The 20948-nt window shown below is 41.8% G+C and overlaps 1 pseudogene; it reads left to right on the forward strand.

Annotated features, from left to right (window-relative positions):
• Positions 1–4839: 4839 nt before the first annotated feature.
• Positions 4840–4959, forward strand: LOC135052614 (5S ribosomal RNA; annotated as a pseudogene).
• The last annotated feature ends 15989 nt before the right edge of the window (positions 4960–20948 follow it).

The raw sequence follows: 20948 nt of genomic DNA on the forward strand, positions 1-20948 counted from the left end.
ATTATCTTTGACATATTTTCTGTTCCTTACACCAGTACCAATGTACACATATATATTAAAAAATTTTTTTTTGATCCGTGTTTCTTTATCCATTTGTATCTATACGGACGGGTAATTTTTATCACCCGTTCCTAATAACTACAGCCTAATTGATCTCCATTATCCTTTTTAGGGTTTTTTTTTTTTTTTTTCATAAATCTATATATCTTCGTTTTTTTCTCATAAATCCATATATCTTCCTTTTTCGTGGACTCTCATTTGTGATCCAGGGACACAATACCACCGGTGTGGGACTTGATGTCTCCTGCCTAACACAAAAAGCGGATCCACACTATATCTATAAGACCCAGCTAATTATCCCCCCCTATATAGGTGCACTCTCATTGGACGTCTGACCAAATCCTTCTACTATCAAACCACACTGCTAATGCCCGATCTCGTCCGATCTTGGAAGCGAAACAGTGTGGGCTGAGTTAGTACCTGAGGTGGAGACTCACAGGGAATACTCAGTGTTGTAGAACATCAATCATTGCATATGATGTGTGGTATGTGACTCCAACAGCAGCATCACCATTTGTTCCTATCCTTTTCTTTCTTTACCCTGGTATATCCTTTGATTTGTTTCTATTATTACTTATTGCCAAACAGCTGTTATTCCTTCATTAGGATTATGACAGAATCTAAAATCAATTGACTTAATTGATCTCATTAATACAGATCATCTGTACTGGCCGGGTGAGAAAGGGTTTATGACTTGCAGTGTCTCTACCCCTCTCCATCTCATTTCCTGAGGCAGGATCAGAACATTTTTATCTGGGATCATTCACATCTCCTCAACCAGGGGCAATTATATTCTTAATATTTCCAAATAAATTTTGTTTTATCTGCTGACTAATCAACCTAGTGTTATTCATTCTAGTTATTTAACTACCATTAATGAGTGCGCCCACACAAGAGCCTTCTTCTTTCTCCCTTTTGTTTATGCGTATGTCTAAAAATTATAAGACAGCCAATCAGTATTTATACACTACAGTAAAATCATATAATAACAATAGTATGGTACAAAGAACAGTCAATGAACAATAGGATGTGCGAGACATGGTGAAACAGAGCGAAGAGACAATAATTGGGCTATTGACAAAATGAGAACTCAGTTAGGTGGTAATCATAAAACTCATATATATTATCTATTATCATTGGGTATTTTACATACCTTTTGGTATTAACATTTATCAAAATGTGATCAATCAGAGTGGACACTCAGGATTTTTCAAAGAATAACTTCAAAAAATCAAAAAGGAGACTGCCGAAGCTTCAAGCAAGTCTAATTAAAAGGTAATTGATTCATATTACTATCAAAAAAATTGATTTATCAACCATTGTATGGTTCATAAAGTAGAAGCATCACATACCTCATATATTCAATTGATCAGAATTCAGCTATTTCCTATGTTTCTAACTTTCAAAAGGAAGGTGAAAACAGCAAGATCCTGCCAAAAATGGACCTAACAAATCAATTGATTTTAATTAGTGTATATCTAATCCAATCAAAACCGAGAGGGAAAAAAGAAAGAAAGAGGAGGGAGGGAAAGCTTGAATATCCACCCCCTCACCATTATCCTCTATTAGGAAAACACACATGCGTCTAATACATGGATCACAATATAATTGTCTAAATTGTGATATCACAATTTTTTAAACTATCACAGAGGACAGGTGATACAGTTTGTAGTTCAGTACTGCTACCATACTTAAAATCATTGGTTATTATCTAATTGAACCCTAGGTTTTTTCCTGTGTGAATCTGTATGGACAGCTTACCCGTATCTGTATTTCACGTTTGTGTTTGACACACGAGGTATGTCATGATGCTTTAAGAATTTCATCTGTAATAACCTTATAAATATTTAAATATCTTTATATTTGTAGAGCTTGATCAACGCAGTTTCCTGCTATCATTAGGGTCATTCATAGTGTATTTCTATATGGAGACTCCGTGTATAAGAGCCAGCTTACACTGACCATTTAGACATATACACATACACACACACACACACACACACACACACACACACACACACACACACACACACACACACACACAGTGCATCTGGAAAGTATTCACAGTGCTTCACTTTTTCCGCATTTTGTTATGTTACAGCCTTATTCCAAACTGGAATACATTCATTTTTTCCTCAAAATTCTATACAAAATACCCCATAATATATTCACAGCCTTTGCTCAATACTTTGTTAATGCACCTTTGGCAGCAATTACAGCCTCAAGTCTTTTTGAATATGATGCCACAAGCTTGGCACACCTATCTTTGGGCAGTTTCGCCCCTTCCTCTTTGCAGCACCTCTCATACTCCATCATGTTGGATGGGAAGCATTGGTGCACAGCCATTTTCAGATCTATCCAGAGATGTTCAATCGGATTCAAGTCTGGGCTCTGGCTGGGCCACTCAAAGACATTCCAGAGTTGTCCTGAAGCCACTTCTTTGATATCTTGGCTGTGTGCTTAGGGTCGCTGTCCTGCTAAAAGATGAAACATCGCCATAGTCTGACATCAAGAGCGCTCTGGAGCAGGTTTTCATCCAGGATGTCTCTGTACATTGCTGCATTCATCTTTCCCTCTGTCCTCACTAGTCTCCCAGTTCCTGCCACTGAAAAACATTCCCACAGCATGATGCTGCCACCACCATGCTTCATTGTAGGGATGGTATTGGCCTGGTGATGAGCGGTGCCAGATTTTCTCCAAACATGACGCCTGGCATTCATGCCAAAGAGTTCAATCTTTGTCTCATCAGAATAGATAATTTTGTTTCTCGTGGTCTTAGAGTCCTTCAGGTGCATTTTGGCAAACTCCAGGCGGGCTGCCATGTGCTTTTTACTAAGGAGTGGCTTCCGTCTGGCCACTCTACCATACAGGCCTGATTCGTGGATTGCTACAGAGATGGTTGTCCTTCTGGAAGGTTGTTCTCTCTCCACAGAAGAATGCTGTAGCTTCGGGTACTTGGTCACCTCCCTGACTCGGGCCTTTCTCCCCAGATCGCTCAGTTTAGACGGCCGGCCAGCTCTAGGAAGAGTCCTGGTGGTTTCGAACTTCCTCCATTTACGGATGATGGAGACCACTGTGCTCATTGGGACGTTCAAAGCAGCAGATATTTTTCTTTACTCTTCCGCAGATTTGTGTCAGACAATCTTGTCTCGGAGGTCTACAGACAATTCCTTTGACTTCATGCTTGGTTTGTGCTCAGACATGCACCGTCAAGTGAATTTCGGCTCATACTGTGTCACGTAATGTGAATTTTGGCTCATTCCATGTGGCATAATGTGAAAGGGGCACCAGTACTAGATAGTATAAGGGGACCTACTATTGTGGTGCATAATGTGTATAATATATATATATATACAGTATATATATATATATATATATATATATATATATATATATATATATAGAGAGAGAGAGAGAGAGAGATATGTAGATATGCTGTGTATATATATATATATATATATATATATATACTGAAAGAAAAGATGTACAGGTGCGCTGGTGTTCATTCAATTGAGTATTCACAGTTCACAGGTGATGAAACCTTATGCTGTTAGCACTGGTGTGATGAGCACCGCAGCAATTCCCCACAGGCTCAGAATCCCTTTGAGCAGAAAGATACCTGGAAAAAGAATTTAGGAGAATGCGCCCATAGTGCAGATCACTTCATTTTTTATTTTATGAATGCATCATTAGACACAGGCAAGTAAAAGGTAAGTGTGTTCCCGTACCAAATAAGACCCACACTTTGGGCCAGTTAAAAAGCATAAAACCATCCACCAGGCAAACCTCCACCTCTGTGTACAGACGCCAGGACCATGCACCGCGCCGATACTCCGGACCCGTCTGGCCACTCGCAACGGACACAGGGAGAAGAAGGCCGAGTGAAAAGAAGCACACACGTCTGGCAGGCTCCGCTCCAACGCGTTTCGTGGATACTTCGTCAGGAGGCTGGCCTGTCAGACGTCAGCACACTATTTAAAACCCCATCGTAATTTAACACAGGAGGTATTAATCATCATAGGTAATTTGTGTCTCCAAAAGACTTCAGGAAACAGTTTTAACATACATATATTACAAATGGGTTCAGGTAATGTTGTTAACATCTACATAAAAAATTATATATGTACAGATAAACTGTATGATTATATAAAACACAGTAATAATAATGCATCATAAACAGACACGTAAACCCAAAATAAAAAATAGATGAAAAGGGATTTCATTGACTGCTAAATGGAACATCACTTCAGACATCTATAGTGGTTTCCCATGGTAACCTGAGTGAACATGTATTTCATTTCTACATTCTCCACGTCTCTCTCTTTTTATGAGTTAGTCACTATTCCTATTAGGAGAAGGAAATCGCACTATGTAGGATCTTATGTTTAAATTCAAAACAGGCATATATTTTATTCTACAAAAAATTTTTTTTTATTAAATATACATAAATATCTCTCTATGGACAAGGACATTTTTCTTTTTTTAACCGTTGGAATAGTGTCTATGGTGAGAATGGATATAATAAATGACTATATTCCCTGTGTTTAAAAGTATAGAAATATAGCCCAAGAGGCAAAAGGACAAAGAAACAATTATCAAATGGTATTTCCTCCAACATTCCTGGTTTTCCTTGTTTTTCGCCACAATCCGTTCTTGCACACTCTCTTAATTCTTCTATTTCTTTGTTGGTGTCTGTCTCACACTATAATAAAGTAATAAATCACCGGGATTCGAGTGTTATTATGCGATCGGATTCCTGGTGTTACGATGTCTACTTTCATGTACAGTCAAACCACACTGGTACGGCCAATCTCGTCCGATCTTGGAAGCTAAGCAGTGTTTTGGGCCTGATCAGTACCAGGGAGGGGGACTGCCTGGGAAGATCAGGTACTGTAAGGACTGACAAAATGACGTCAAGCCAACTAGTGACCGATCTGATATCGCTTGGTACTAATAGGTTCACAGTATCCGCGGCTCACCTTATAACTTTTGAATATAGAGGGATCTTTCTTTACATATAAAAATTTAATATCACCACCAATTCCAATATTTATATTTACATATCTTTTTTATTGATTTTCGCCTGGTTCTTTCCTCTCACTATTATTATTGTTATTTTGTAACCTTTTTGCTAAACCTCACTAACAATGTCACCTGCTAGGTTACTAATCACTGCTATATTGAGCATAAACACAGCTATGTCACTTTTAGGTACACATTCAGCATTGAATATATGTTAATATAATTCTCATAATTTTATTATATATCATTATGTATGATCCATTGTATTATCCCCTTATCCTATACTGTAGTTTCCATCATGTTTATCTGTGTGAAAGACTGGTATACATGTTTTTTACCATACATATCTTGCGTTTATCTATATGGATCCGTTGTCATGGATACCGGCATACTATGTCTCCTAAAACTCCTCTTTGATGGCCACCGCATTCCTGTACACTGTATGGAGCTTTCCCCACAACAATATGGCTACCGCAGTACTGAATGGGGAGGACATTCACTACGTTGTGATCTGAACATAGACTGCTGACTCCTATGAGATGCCGCAGACACATGCGCAATGGACGAGGAGCGCAGTCGGCGCATGCGCACTAGCGAACCGGAAGTGGGGCGGAAGTACCCGGAGACACGTAACCCGCTACCTCCGTCGCCGGAAGTGTGGCGAAAATGCCGCACTTTACTATATTTTTCCAGTTTTGAACTATTTAAACAGTGTTTGCGCTATATGGAACACTCGTTTTTAATGCAAATGTATTCATAGTGATTCTTACTGCCTGAGGCAATGTTTTATTTAGTGTCTTGGACTGCTCTTAGAATAAATGTTTTTTAATGAGTCACATGACCAATTATGACATCACAACCACTGAGCCAGTATGCCAGGGGTATAAATAGGCATGTTATCTCACTCTGTCCCTACCCTTTGAAGAAGTCTGGTGTGACGAAACGCGTTGGGTTCCCTGCATTGACCCCCTTGCCTATTTCTAAGTTAAGTCAGAATTCCTTACCTTTTACAAAGACCTTTATGCTTTTACCAGTGCTTAAAAAACTTTTTATGTTTTATTCCGCTTTTATGTATTATTAAAAACTTGTTTGTATTATTATTATATATTTTTTGGCTCATAAATTTTAAGTTTTAGTGCTTATATTTTAAACAACACAAGTTGCCGGTACCCTTATCCCCCCATTCTATACTCTTTTTAGCAGTACTGTACCAGCATTGCACTATTAAGGGTTGGCAGACACCTATAACTAGGTTACGTGTGTTTTTAATATTTAAGTGAATTTTAAGTGTATTTAGTTCACTTCCCTTACTGAGACCCTACCCCACAAGTGGCGCTGTATCATTTCTTGTTACACAATATATATATATATTAGTGATGTGCACCGGACATTTTTCGGGTTTTGTGTTTTGGTTTTGGATTCGGTTCCGCGGCTGTGTTTTGGATTCGGACGCGTTTTGGCAAAACCTCACCGAAATTTTTTTGTCGGATTCGGGTGTGTTTTGGATTCGGGTGTTTTTTTACAAAAAAACCCTAAAAAAAAGCTTAAATCATAGAATTTGAGGGTCATTTTGATCCCATAGTTTTATTAACCTCAATAACCATAATTTCCACACATTTCCAGTCTATTCTGAGCACCTCACACCTCACAATATTATTTTTAGTCCTAAAATTTGCACCGAGGTCGCTGGATGGCTAAGCTAAGCGACACAAGTGGCCGACACAAACACCTGGCCCATCTAGGAGTGGCACTGCAGTGTCAGGCAGGATGGCACTTCAAAAAAATAGTCCCCAAACAGCACATGATGCAAAGAAAAAAAGAGGCGCAATGCGGTAGCTGTGTGACTAAGCTAAGCGACACAAGTGGCCGACACAAACACCTGGCCCATCTAGGAGTGGCACTGCAGTGTCAGGCAGGATGGCACTTCAAAAAAATTGTCCCCAAACAGCACATGATGCAAAGAAAAATTAAAGAAAAAAGAGGTGCAAGATGGAGTTGTCCTTGGGCCCTCCCACCCACCCTTATGTTGTATAAACAGGACATGCACACTTTAACGAACCCATCATTTCAGCGACAGGGTCTGCCACACGACTGTGACTGAAATGACTGGTTGGTTTGGGCCCCCACCAAAAAAAGAAGCAATCAATCTCTCCTTGCACAAACTGGCTCTACAGAGGCAAGATGTCCACCTCATCATCATCCTCCGATTCCTCACCCCTTTCACTGTGTACATCCCCCTCCTCACAGATTATTAATTCGTCCCCACTGGAATCCACCATCTCAGGTCCCTGTGTACTTTGTGGAGGCAATTGCTGCTGGTGAATGTCTCCACGGAGGAATTGATTATAATTCATTTTGATGAACATCATCTTCTCCACATTTTCTGGAAGTAACCTCGTACGCCGATTGCTGACAAGGTGAGCGGCTGCACTAAACACTCTTTCGGAGTACACACCGGAGGGAGGGCAACTTAGGTAGAATAAAGCCAGTTTGTGCAAGGGCCTCCAAATTGCCTCTTTTTCCTGCCAGTATACGTACAGACTTTCTGACGTGCCTACTTGGATGCGGTCACTCATATAATCCTCCACCATTCTTTCAATGGTGATAGAATCATATGAAGTGACAGTAGACGACATGTCAGTAATCGTTGGCAGGTCCTTCAGTCCGGACCAGATTTCAGCACTCGCTCCAGACTGCCCTGCATCACCGCCAGCGGGTGGGCTCGGAATTCTTAGCCTTTTCCTCGCACCCCCAGTTTGAACCTCTGCAGACTTGTCTCTGCCGGAAAGAGAGATCCAACGTAGGTTTTAAATCTAGGATCGAGCACGGTGGCCAAAATGTAGTGCTCTGATTTCAACAGATTGACCACCCGTGAATCCTGGTTAAGCGAATTAAGGACTCCATCCACAAGTCCCACATGCCTAGCAGAATCGCTCTGTTTTAGCTGCTCCTTCAATGTCTCCAGCTTCTTCTGCAAAAGCCTGATGAGGGGAATGACCTGACTCAGGCTGGCAGTGTCTGAACTGACTTCCCGTGTGACAAGTTCAAAGGGTTGCAGAACCTTGCACAACGTTGAAATCATTCTCCACTGCGCTTGAGTCAGGTGCATTCCCCCTCCTTTGCCTATATCGTGGGCAGATGTATAGGCTTGAATGGCCTTTTGCTGCTCCTCCATCCTCTGAAGCATATAGAGGGTTGAATTCCACCTCGTTACCACCTCTTGCATCAGATGATGGCAGGGCAGGTTCAGGAATGTTTGGTGGTGCTCCAGTCTTCTGTACGCGGTGGCTGAATGCCGAAAGTGGCCCGCAATTCTTCGGGCCACCGACAGCATCTCTTGCACGCCCCTGTCGTTTTTTAAATAATTCTGCACCACCAAATTCAATGTATGTGCAAAACATGGGACGTGCTGGAATTTGCCCAGATGTAATGCACGCACAATATTGCTGGCGTTGTCCGATGTCACAAATCCACAGGAGAGTCCAATTGGGGTAAGCCATTCTGCAATGATCTTCCTCAGTTTCCGTAAGAGGTTGTCAGCTGTGTGCCTCTTCTGGAAAGCGGTGATACAAAGCGTAGTCTGCCTAGGAACGAGTTGGCGTTTGCGAGATGCTGCTACTGGTGCCGCCGCTGCTGTTCTTGCTGCGGGAGGCAATACATCTACCCATTGGGCTGTCACAGTCATATAGTCCTGAGTCTGCCCTGCTCCACTTGTCCACATGTCCATGGTTAAGTGGACATTGGGTACAACTGCATTTTTTAGGACACTGGTGAGTCTTTTTCTGAGGTCTGTGTACATTTTCGGTATCGCCTGCCTAGAGAAATGGAACCTATATGGTATTTGGTACTGGGGACACAGTACCTCAATCAAGTCTCTAGTTGCCTCTGAATTAACGGTGGATACCGGAACCACGTTTCTCACCACCCAGGCTGCCAAGGCCTGAGTTATCTGCTTTGCAGCAGGATGACTGCTGTGATATTTCATCTTCCTCGCAAAGGACTGTTGGACAGTCAATTGCTTACTGGAAGTAATACAAGTGGTCTTCCGACTTCCCCTCTGGGATGACGATCGACTCCCAGGAGCTACAACAGCAGCGCCAGCAGCAGTAGGCGTTACACTCAAGGATGCATCGGAGGAATCCCAGGCAGGAGAGGACTCGTCAGACTTGACAGTGACATGGCCTGCAGGACTATTGGCTTTCCTGGGTAAGGAGGAAATTGACACTGAGGGAGGTGGTGGTGTGGTTTGTAGGAGCTTGGTTACAAGAGGAAGGGATTTAGTGGTCAGTGGACTGCTTCCGCTGTCACCCAAAGTTTTTGAACTTGTCACTGACTTATGATGAATGCGCTGCAGGTGACGTATAAGGGAGGATGTTCCGAGGTGGTTAACGTCCTTACCCCTACTTATTACAGCTTGACAAAGGCAACACACGGCTTGACACAAGTTGTCCGCATTTGTGTTGAAATAATTCCACACCGAAGAGCTGATTTTTTTTTGTATTTTGACCAGGCATGTTAATGGCCATATTCGTCCCACAGACAACAGGTGACTCCCCGGGTGCCTGACTTAAACAAACCACCTCACCATCAGAATCCTCCTTGTCAATTTCCTCCCCAGCGCCAGCAACACCCATATCCTCATCCTGGTGTACTTCAACAGTGACATCTTCAATTTGACTATCAGGGACTGGACTGCGGGTGCTCCTTCCAGCACTTGCAGGGGGCGTGTAAATGGTGGAAGGCGCAAGCTCTTCCCGTCCAGTGTTGGGAAGGTCAGGCATCGCAACCGACACAATTGGACTCTCCTTGGGTATTTGTGATTTAGAAGAACGCACAGTTCTTTGCTGTGCTTTTGCCAGCTTAAGTCTTTTCATTTTTCTAGCGAGAGGATGAGTGCTTCCATCCTCATGTGAAGCTGAACCACTAGCCATGAACATAGGCCAGGGCCTCAGCCATTCCTTGCCACTCCGTGTCGTAAATGGCATATTGGCAAGTTTACGCTTCTCCTCAGACGCTTTTAATTTTGATTTTTGGGTCATTTTACTGAACTTTTGTTTTTTGGATTTTACATGCTCTCTACTATGACATTGGGCATCGGCCTTGGCAGACGACGTTGATGGCATTTCATCGTCTCGGCCATGACTAGTGGCAGCAGCTTCAGCACGAGGTGGAAGTGGATCTTGATCTTTCCCTATTTTAACCTCCACATTTTTGTTCTCCATTTTTTAATGTGTAGAATTATATGCCAGTAACTATCAATAGCAGTGGCCTACTACTATATATACTGCGCACAACTGAAATGCACCACAGGTATGGATGGATAGTATACTTGACGACACAGAGGTAGGTAGAGCAGTGGCCTTCCGTACCGTACTGCTATATATACTGGTGGTCACTGTCAGCAATCTGCAAAACTAAAATGCACCACAGGTATAGAATGTAGATGGATAGTATACTTAATGACGACACAGAGGTAGGTACAGCAGTGGCCTTCCGTACCGTACTGCTATATATAGTATACTGGTGGTCACTGTGTCAGCAAACTGCAAAACTAAAATGCACCACAGGTATAGAATGTAGATGGATAGTATACTTAATGACACAGAGGTAGGTACAGCAGTGGCCTTCCGTACCGTACTGCTATATATAGTATACTGGTGGTCACTGTGTCAGCAAACTGCAAAACTAAAATGCACCACATGTATAGAATGTAGATGGATAGTATACTTAATGACGACACAGAGGTAGGAACAGCAGTGGCCTTCCGTACCAAACTGCTATATATAGTATACTGGTGGTCACTGTGTCAGCAAACTGCAAAACTAAAATGCACCACAGGTATAGAATGTAGATGGATAGTATACTTAATGACGACACAGAGGTAGGTACAGCAGTGGCCTTCCGTACCGTACTGCTATATATAGTATACTGGTGGTCACTGTGTCAGCAAACTGCAAAACTAAAATGCACCACAGGTATAGAATGTAGATGGATAGTATACTTAATGACGACACAGAGGTAGGTACAGCAGTGGCCTTCCGTACCGTACTGCTATATATAGTATACTGGTGGTCACTGTGTCAGCAAACTGCAAAACTAAAATGCACCACAGGTATAGAATGTAGATGGATAGTATACTTAATGACGACACAGAGGTAGGTACAGCAGTGGCCTTCCGTACCGTACTGCTATATATAGTATACTGGTGGTCACTGTGTCAGCAAACTGCAAAACTAAAATGCACCACAGGTATAGAATGTAGATGGATAGTATACTTAATGACGACACAGAGGTAGGTACAGCAGTGGCCTTCCGTACCGTACTGCTATATATAGTATACTGGTGGTCACTGTGTCAGCAAACTGCAAAACTAAAATGCACCACAGGTATAGAATGTAGATGGATAGTATACTTAATGACGACACAGAGGTAGGTACAGCAGTGGCCTTCCGTACCGTACTGCTATATATAGTATACTGGTGGTCACTGTGTCAGCAAACTGCAAAACTAAAATGCACCACAGGTATAGAATGTAGATGGATAGTATACTTAATGATGACACAGAGGTAGGTACAGCAGTGGCCTTCCGTACTGCTATATATAGTATACTGGTGGTCACTGTGTCAGCAAACTGCAAAACTAAAATGCACCACAGGTATAGAATGTGGATGGATAGTATACTTAATGACGACACAGAGGTAGGTACAGCAGTGGCCTTCCGTACCGTACTGCTATATATAGTATACTGGTGGTCACTGTGTCAGCAAACTGCAAAACTAAAATGCACCACAGGTATAGAATGTAGATGGATAGTATACTTAATGACGACTACCGTACTGCTATATATAGTATACTAGTGGTCACTGTGTCAGCAAACTGCAAAACTAAAATGCACCACAGGTATAGAATGTAGATGGATAGTATACTTAATGACGACACAGAGGTAGGTACAGCAGTGGCCTTCCGTACCGTACTGCTATATATACTGGTGGTCACTGTGTCAGCAAACTGCAAAACTAAAATGCACCACAGGTATAGAATGTAGATGGATAGTATACTTAATGACGACACAGAGGTAGGTACAGCAGTGGCCTTCCGTACCGTACTGCTATATATACTGGTGGTCACTGTGTCAGCAAACTGCACAACTGAAATGCACCACAGGTATAGAATCTAGATGGATAGTATACTTAATGACGACACAGAGGTAGGTACAGCAGTGGCCTACTGTACCGTAATGCTATATACAGGTTGAGTATCCCTTATCCAAAATGCTTGGGACTAGAGGTATTTTGGATATCGGATATTTCTGTATTTTGGAATAATTAGATACCATAATGAGATATCATGGTGATGGGACCTAAATCTAAGCACAGAATGCATTTATGTATCATATACTCCTTATACAAACAGCCTGAAGGTAATTTTAGCCAATATTTTTATAACTTTGTGCATTAAACAAAGTGTGTGTACATACACACAATTCATTTATGTTTCATATACACCTTATATACACAGCCTGAAGGTCATTTAATACAATATTATTAATAACTTTGTGTATTAAACAAAGTTTGTGTACATTGAGCCATCAAAAAACAAAGGTTTCACTATCTCACTCTCACTCAAAAAAGTCCGTATTTCGGAATATTCCGTATTTCGGAATATATGGATATGGGATACTCAACCTGTATTATATACTGGTGGTCACTGGTCAGCAAAACTCTGCACTGTACTCCTCCTATATAATATTATACTGGTGGTCCCCAGTCCCCACAATAAAGCAGCACACTGAGCACAGATATGGAGTGTTTTTCAGGCAGACAACGTATACTGGTGGTCACTGTCAGCAAAACTCTGCACTGTACTCCTGCTATATAATACAGCTGCTCCCCAGTCCCCACAATTAAGCAGTGTGAGCACAGATATATGCAGCACACTGAGCACAGATATGGAGAGTTTTTTTCAGGCAGAGAACGGATAACTGGTGGTCACTGATCAGCAAAACTCTGCACTGTACTCCTCCTATATTATACAGCTGCTCCCCAGCCCTCCCCACAATTAAGCAATAGTGCACAATCAAGTTCAACAATAACGGAGAGGATGCCAGCCACGTCCTCTCCCTAACATTTCCAATGCACGAGTGAAAATGGCTGCGACGCGCGGCTGCTTATATAGAATCCGAATCTCGCGAGAATCCGACAGCGGGATGATGACGTTCGGGAGCACTCGGGTTAACCGAGCCATAAGGGAGAATCCGAGTATGGCTCGGACCCATGTAAAAAGGGTGAAGTTCGGGGGGGTTCGGTTTCCGAGAAACCGAACCCGCTCATCACTAATATATATATATATATATATATATATATATATATGCATATTGGTTTCCATATCTGGCTAACCCCTTCAAGGTCTAGCACCTGGCATTGTCATGTTTCTATACAGTGATGGTTTTCGAATACATTTTTAGAATAGCTTTATGACTATTCTAAAATACATTTGGTCTTTCTATCTATCATCTCATGTAGGCCTATCTATCTATGCTAGTTTAATGGACCTGGCATATACTGGGTCACCACAGTCTCCACCCCTGTGCTTGGCTCCACCCCCCTCTGGAAAGCCCCTCCTGCATATCCTGCGTTTGCCCCTGCAATCCCCTAGGGAATTGTTTATTTAGTGTATATATCCATTTTGATTCAACCTGAAGCTATTTTTTAGACCGGTCCCCCCCACGTAATGAGAACGGGACATGAGCAATAATTTTATATCGTAGAGTCGCCATTCCATGTTTGGCAAGCATGAAATGGCGAGCCACAGGTTGATCACTGTTACGCGATTTGATAGCCTCCCATATTGCATACCGATGCTGCGCCATCCTCGTTTTGAAGGCGCAGCCGGTTTTGCCGACATAGGTCAGCCCACATGGGCAAGTCAATAAATAAATTACAAATTTTGAATCGCATGATAAGGGGTACCTTATGGAGTATTTCTTCCCTATATGAGGGTGTTGAAAGGTATCCCCCTGGACAAGGTAGCTACAGGTGGTGCAGCCACTACACCTATAGCAACCATTTTTGCGTCTCAGGAAATTCTTAGAGGGATGTCCTTTTTCAAATTTTGAAATGTCAGTCCTAACTACATAATCCCGTATACTCCGACCTCTAGAATAACTAGGAAGCAATCTGGAATGATAGGCCTCTCCCAGTTCTCTATCAGAGGCGATTATGGGCCATAACTGTCTGGTTCGTTTGGCTATGCGTGCGCTACTGGTGTTAAATTGCGTCACCCATGGGAACCTCCCCTTAAGTTGTTTTTGTTCCTTGGGTTTCAAAAGCTGTTGCCGCGTTATGCCTTAAGCTTTTTGTTTAGCTTGCTCCAACAAATCTAGCGGGTATCCTCTCTCCCTAAATTTGACTACCATTGCCTCTAATTGTCTGTCTCTATCTGCCTCAGAGTTGGTTATACGGCAAACCCGTAGAAACTGGGAATAAGGTAAACCCTGGATGGTGGACTTGGGGTGGAAATTATCAAATTTTAACAAGTTATTTCTGTCAGTAGCCTTAGTATACAGTTTTGTATTGATGACACCTTCATTAACTGTAATACATACATCTAAGTAATTAATCTGTTTGTCATTGACCTCCATGGTGAACTTAATAGGGCTGGATGTAGCGTTATGCTGTTCAATAATATCCACCAACTGCGTTTTGGCTCCCTCCCAAAAAATCAACACGTCATCTATGTAACGCTGGTAAAGACACAGTTGTGAAGAGATAACGCTATCCTGTAAGAATATCTCCCTTTCAACCTCCCACATGAAGGCAATGGCAAATGCTACAGCCGACCCCATGGCACAGCCAGTACACTGTATGTAAAAATTATTATCATGCAAGAAATAGTTGTGTGTCAACGTAAATTCTAGGAGTGACAAAAAGAACTTAATGTCTGGGCCTGTATAACAGGGGTTATTGATAATGAGATGCTCAACCGCCTGAATCCCTGCCCCATATAAAACAATTTCCCCAAACATTGCAACTCAGGACCATCATGTGGCCTCTCCTCACCTCTGCCTTGAGAACACCAGGACCAATGCCTACTACTTCTCTGTCCAAGAACATCATGACTGCCCCCAAGACTACCCCTCAAGCTGAGCAGGGAACTGAGGGGCGTGCGCATCAGGACCAGATTTTGCTGGGTCAGTTCCATTGGACATTAGTGTGCTCCCCACATTCTTACACCCACCCGCACTGCTCCCCACACTCTCACACCCACCCGCACTGCTCTCATGAGACCAGGACATTTATCATTTTCACAAATTAATGTTTTCCTGTAAATGTGTCTTTCTCTTCTTTCTTCTTACAGGGTACTTTCCCCCCACTGTGTGCTATTCCTGTAATGTGTACCTCCATTGGTTGCACACCCTGCCAGCAGTAACCTACACAGTGCGCCTCACATGGCTGCCTCGGATGGTTCCTCCATGGGCAGGGTGTGCTTCATTTTGATCTTTCCATGCAGGGTATAGCATACTCCTACACACGTGTCAGTTTTCCCATAAATGCATTTGGCCCTTGTATGGCTCATCTCCCACTGTGTAACCTTTGTAGTGCGCCCAACATGGCTGCCTTATCTGGTAAACTTGTGGATGGGATGAAAAATGCATGGACCTGATGGTTTTATTGGAACCCTACTCTGAACCTAAGGACTCTGCAATCTCCCCGTTTTGTGTTCTCTTCTAGGGGTGGACTATTCCACCCTGGGTAATCCTACGCAGTGCGCCTAAGATGGCTGCCGCACCTGGTACCTTGTGAGGGTGGAATGCACAACCCCTGGAGGTTATTACCCAAAATGCTTACACCAACCCTGCATTATGCTTTCTGTCTTTATTGTCTGTGTGGTTTATCTTTTGATGTAATACTTAAAACTTCTGTATTATGTGCATTGTTTGAGTTCTAGTTGGCGCCGCGGATGGCTGCCTCGGTGCTGCTCTGCCAAGCAGCCTTTGTGTTTAGTCTTACATGTATAATATGTCTAATATGTTGAGTCTATTGTACAGTTGCAATGTGCAGTATCAACTCATACGTGTAATGTGTTTAATGTATGCTATGTTCTTCCCCCTTCGTATGCTATGTATTCCCCCTTCATGTTGCTGCTTGGCGATGCATTGTACCACAAAGAATTCCTAGTGTACGTGAGTACACCTGGCCAATAAAGCTGATTCTGATTCTGATGGGGAACACAAGTGTACAGACTTGTCACATTGATTGACGCCAAAATGACCTCACAGGATAGTACCCCCATATTTTCAAACAAACGCAACAGGGAGGACGTATCCTTCAAATGTGTCAGCGTGTTTTGTATGCACGGTTGAAGGTAACTGTCACAGTAGATGGAGATAGCTTCACACAACGAGCCCCTGGCAGAGATAATCGGTCTGCCCAGGGGATTCACCGCATTCTTATGAATCTTAGGGATAACATAGAATACGGGAACCACAGGGCAATCCACACACAATGCCTTACTGGTAGCTGGTGTAATTACATCATTTTCAACTGCCTGTTTAAGTAACTCTTCCAACTCTCTCTTAAAAATACTGGTTGGATCCCTGGGTAACATAGCATATGTAGACCTATCTGACAATAAACGTAAACACTCAGCCTTGTATTTAACTGTATCAAGTACCACAATACCCCCACCCTTATCAGCCTGCTGAATTATAATGTCTTCTCTCTTACTGAGGGCTTTCAAAGCCTCAAACTCCTCCTTGGACAGATTAGGATAACACTTGTCCTTAATGCCCTGTTCAGGTAACTCAAGCATGCGACTAAAGGTCTTGATAGAAGTGTTCGAGGTATGTGGCTCAAATGTGGATTTGGTCAATTTTCTCACCTGGGGTGGAAGTGAGACCGTCCCTGTGGTTGCATCCACCGAATTGTGTTTAGAGAAATATTCCTTGAGTTTCAATGATCTAATTAATTTGTAATTCTCAATCTTCTGTTGGAACGGGTCTAACGATGTAGTGGGGATGAATGAAAGTCCTCTGCTTAGTACTTTGGACTCAATGTCAGAAATATGACTAGAAGACAAATCAAAAATCAGTTGTGTCTCCCCCTTGGTGGTTTGGTGCTTGTATTGGCTCCTCGCCTGCCGCCTCACTTGCCCCCCTCGCCTCGTTGGGTCACTTCTCTTCCAGCTACTATCGCCCGGGTTCGTACCCCTAAAGGGATCTCCCTCCTATTGCGTGGGGTGCCCTGAGAGGCCTCTTCTGTTTCATTGGCTGAGGTGCTGGAACACTGCGGGCGCTGAAACCTTCTCCTGTAAGTTTATATACTGTGTGTGTATATATATATATATATATATATATATAGTCAATGTCATAACAGCGGCACTCGGCAGACTGTAGAAATAGTTAAAACATCTTTAATGCGGTCCTACGCCGTTTCGGGGACACCCCCCGTCTACAGGGACAAACAGTATATTAACATATAACACATGTGCAAAGTATATATACCCTCTAAGAAAAACAATCATTGTCAGTGATTGGACTCACCTGTCATTCACCACCTCCCGCGCCGCGTCCCGCCCGTTGTGCACTGGGTGCAGGGTGCCAGCATCAGTAGACCGCGCCGGAACGGGGGCCAATCATTGAGACGGTGTAACAGTAACCTAGCAACACCCGTCCAGCACCACCTCCCGTGCCGCGTCCCCCCTCGCTTGCTGTGTGCAAACCACAGAGCGCCCACGTCAGAAGGCAGCGCCCAGTGCACAACGGGCGGGATGCGGCGCGGGAGGTGGTGAATGACAGGTGATTCCAATCACTGACAATGATTGTTTTTCTTAGAGGGTATATAAACTTTGCACATGTGTTATATGTTTATATACTGTTTGTCCCTGAAGACGGGGGGTGTCCCCGAAACGGCGTAGGACCGCATTAAAGACGTTTTAACTATTTCTTCAGTCTGCTGAGTGTGGCTGTTATGACATTGACTACATAGGATCCTGCAATAGATCCACGGAAGGCACCGCAGCCAGCTACATTTGCATACCCATATTTGAGTGCCGAGTCTCACCGCTACCATATATATATATATATATAGACAAAAAATGAGGTATTTAAAAGCGACCACTGGTGCTAAACAATTGTAATAAGGCAAGGTAGTTGTAAAAAATGATACATGGATTTATTATATAGCACTAAAACAAAACTGAGTTAAGATTCCGAGCAAGAAGAGGTAAAATGAGCTAGAAGAGTAAAAACATGTACATAAAAACAATGCATAAAAAAAGACATGGGACATAAAATATAAAAAGTTTTTAGAAGAGCTCAAAATATAAAAAATAGGAGTAAGAATATCTTAACTTATTGATAAGTGAGGTAAGATCAAGGCAGCACCCAACGCGTTTCGTCCTATCTGGACTTCATCAAGGGGTGTCCAGATAGGACGAAACGCGTTGGATGCTGCCTTGGTCTTACCTCACTTGTCAATAAGTTAAGATATTCTTACTCCTATTTTTTATATTTTGAGCTCTTCTAAAAACTTTTTATATTTTATGTCCCATGTCTTTTTTTATGCATTGTTTTTACTCTTCTAGCTACATGTTACCTCTTCTTGCTCGGAATCTTAACTCAGTTTTGTTTTAGTGCTATATAATAAATCCATGTATAATTTTTTACAACTACCTTGCCTTATTACAATTGTTTAGCACCAGTGGTCGCTTTTAAATACCTCATTTTTTGTCCATAAACTCTTTTCGTAGGTACTTATACCAGTACCTTATTACACTTGAGGTAACTAGCCAACGCCCTGTGAACTCACAGGGAATGCTGTGTATAGGCAGATATTATAGCAATTTATAGGATTGTCCACGTACTAGTGTCGATATTTTGAATACTGCATCTGTGGCGCTGCTAGCTCTCCCGGTACACATATATATATATATATATATATATATATATATATATATATATATATAGGTAGTAGAGAAAATAAGCGCTTATGAGTGTAATAACAATTATAACGGAAATACTCAGGTGGGTAGAATTATGGCCCTGGGCACTTATCTGGTAAGTAAGAACTTCCAGCCGGTGTTCATCATTTAGGATTTACATGTAAAAAGAGAAATACAACAAACATAGTGTGTACCGTTCATAGATTCAAATGGTGTCATTTGCAATAAAGGGCAATAAATTAGGGAACTTGCTTATTCCCAATAAGATATAATCCGTAGCCCAGACTTCACAAAATAAAATACAAATTTAATATACAAAAAACATACAATGGCTAGACAACACACGTACAAGATTTAAAATTATAAAAAGCTTATCTGTCCATCATAAAAGGAGGGAGATCAGCAGCAAACTGTCCCAAGGACACAAGATAGCCAAAGATTATGCGTAAAGGATTAAAAAGTTCAAACGCTTATCTGTCCATCAAGAGGAGTTCAGCAGCAAACAGTCCCAACGCGTTTCGTCCGTCAGAGTCTGGACTTCTTCAAGGGGATCAGGCCAGTGAGCACAAACAGCTCTATTTATACCATCCAAATGGAAGCTGCACATGTCTGTTCTTTCTGACATCACTTCCTGTGTTATTGTGGATGTCCGTTTATTCAGAGACAAAAAAAGACTTTTTGGGAATTTAAAGGATTCCTAATTATTAAGAACATAGTGTAGTGTAACTAACCTTACCAACCTACACCGTAAAATGATAGTAGAAGTGACTAAAAAGTGATTAGAACATGCAGACGGCGGTGGAACGCATTTTGGAACGCACCGCTGTCTAGAATACCGGTGGAACGCACGTTACATTACACTATGTTCTTAATAATTAGGAATCCTTCAAATTCCCAAAAAGTATTTTTTTGTCTCTGAATAAACTGACATCCACAATAACACAGGAAGTGATGTAAGAAAGAACAGACGTGTGCAGCTTCCATTTGGATGGTATAAACAGAGCTGTTTGTGCTCACTGGCCTGATCCCCTTGAAGAAGTCCAGACTCTGACGGACGAAACGTGTTGGGACTGTTTGCTGCTGAACTCCTCTTGATGGATAGATAAGCGTTTGAACTTTTTAATCCTTTACGCATAATCTTTGGCTATCTTGTGTCCTTGGGACAGTTTGCTGCTGATCTCCCTCCTTTTATGATGGACAGATAAGCTTTTTATCATTTCAAATCTTGTACGTGTGTTGTCTAGCCATTGTATGTTTTTTGTATATTAAATTTGTATTTTATTTTGTGAAGTCTGGGCTACGGATTATATCTTATTGGGAATAAGCAAGTTCCCTAATTTATTGCCCTTTATTGCAAATGACACCATTTGAATCTATGAACGGTACACACTATGTTTGTTGCATTTCTCTTTTTACATGTAAATCCTAAATGATGAACACCGGCTGAAAGTTCTTACTTACCAGATAAGTGCCCAGGGCCATAATTCTACCCACCTGAGTATTTCCGTTGTAATTGTTATTACACTCATAAGAGCTTATTTTCTCTACTACCTATTTTTATCTATGTGTATACCATACACTAACTTTGTATTATGAGCTGTTACTCTTAAAAGGGTTAAGGAGTGTTATCTATAACATCCCACCACTGCACATCTGTACTAAAGTGCCTAGGTTTCTGCTTTTATTTATATATATACATATATATATACATATATATATAAAACGCTAATGTGAGGGCACTAATAGTGTTGTAAATTATTATTCCATCTCAATTGCAGTTTAAAATATAACAGATAAATTGTGAAAATAAAAACAGTGTATTTCTACAGATAAAATGTATTCACAATTTAGCACAGAATAGCACATAAGCAATATCTATAAGGTTTCACAGAAAGGCACAAAGTTAATCCAGTCAGATATGACAG

Source organism: Pseudophryne corroboree, chromosome 2 (assembly GCF_028390025.1).
Source record: "Pseudophryne corroboree isolate aPseCor3 chromosome 2, aPseCor3.hap2, whole genome shotgun sequence".
Taxonomy (NCBI): domain Eukaryota; kingdom Metazoa; phylum Chordata; class Amphibia; order Anura; family Myobatrachidae; genus Pseudophryne; species Pseudophryne corroboree.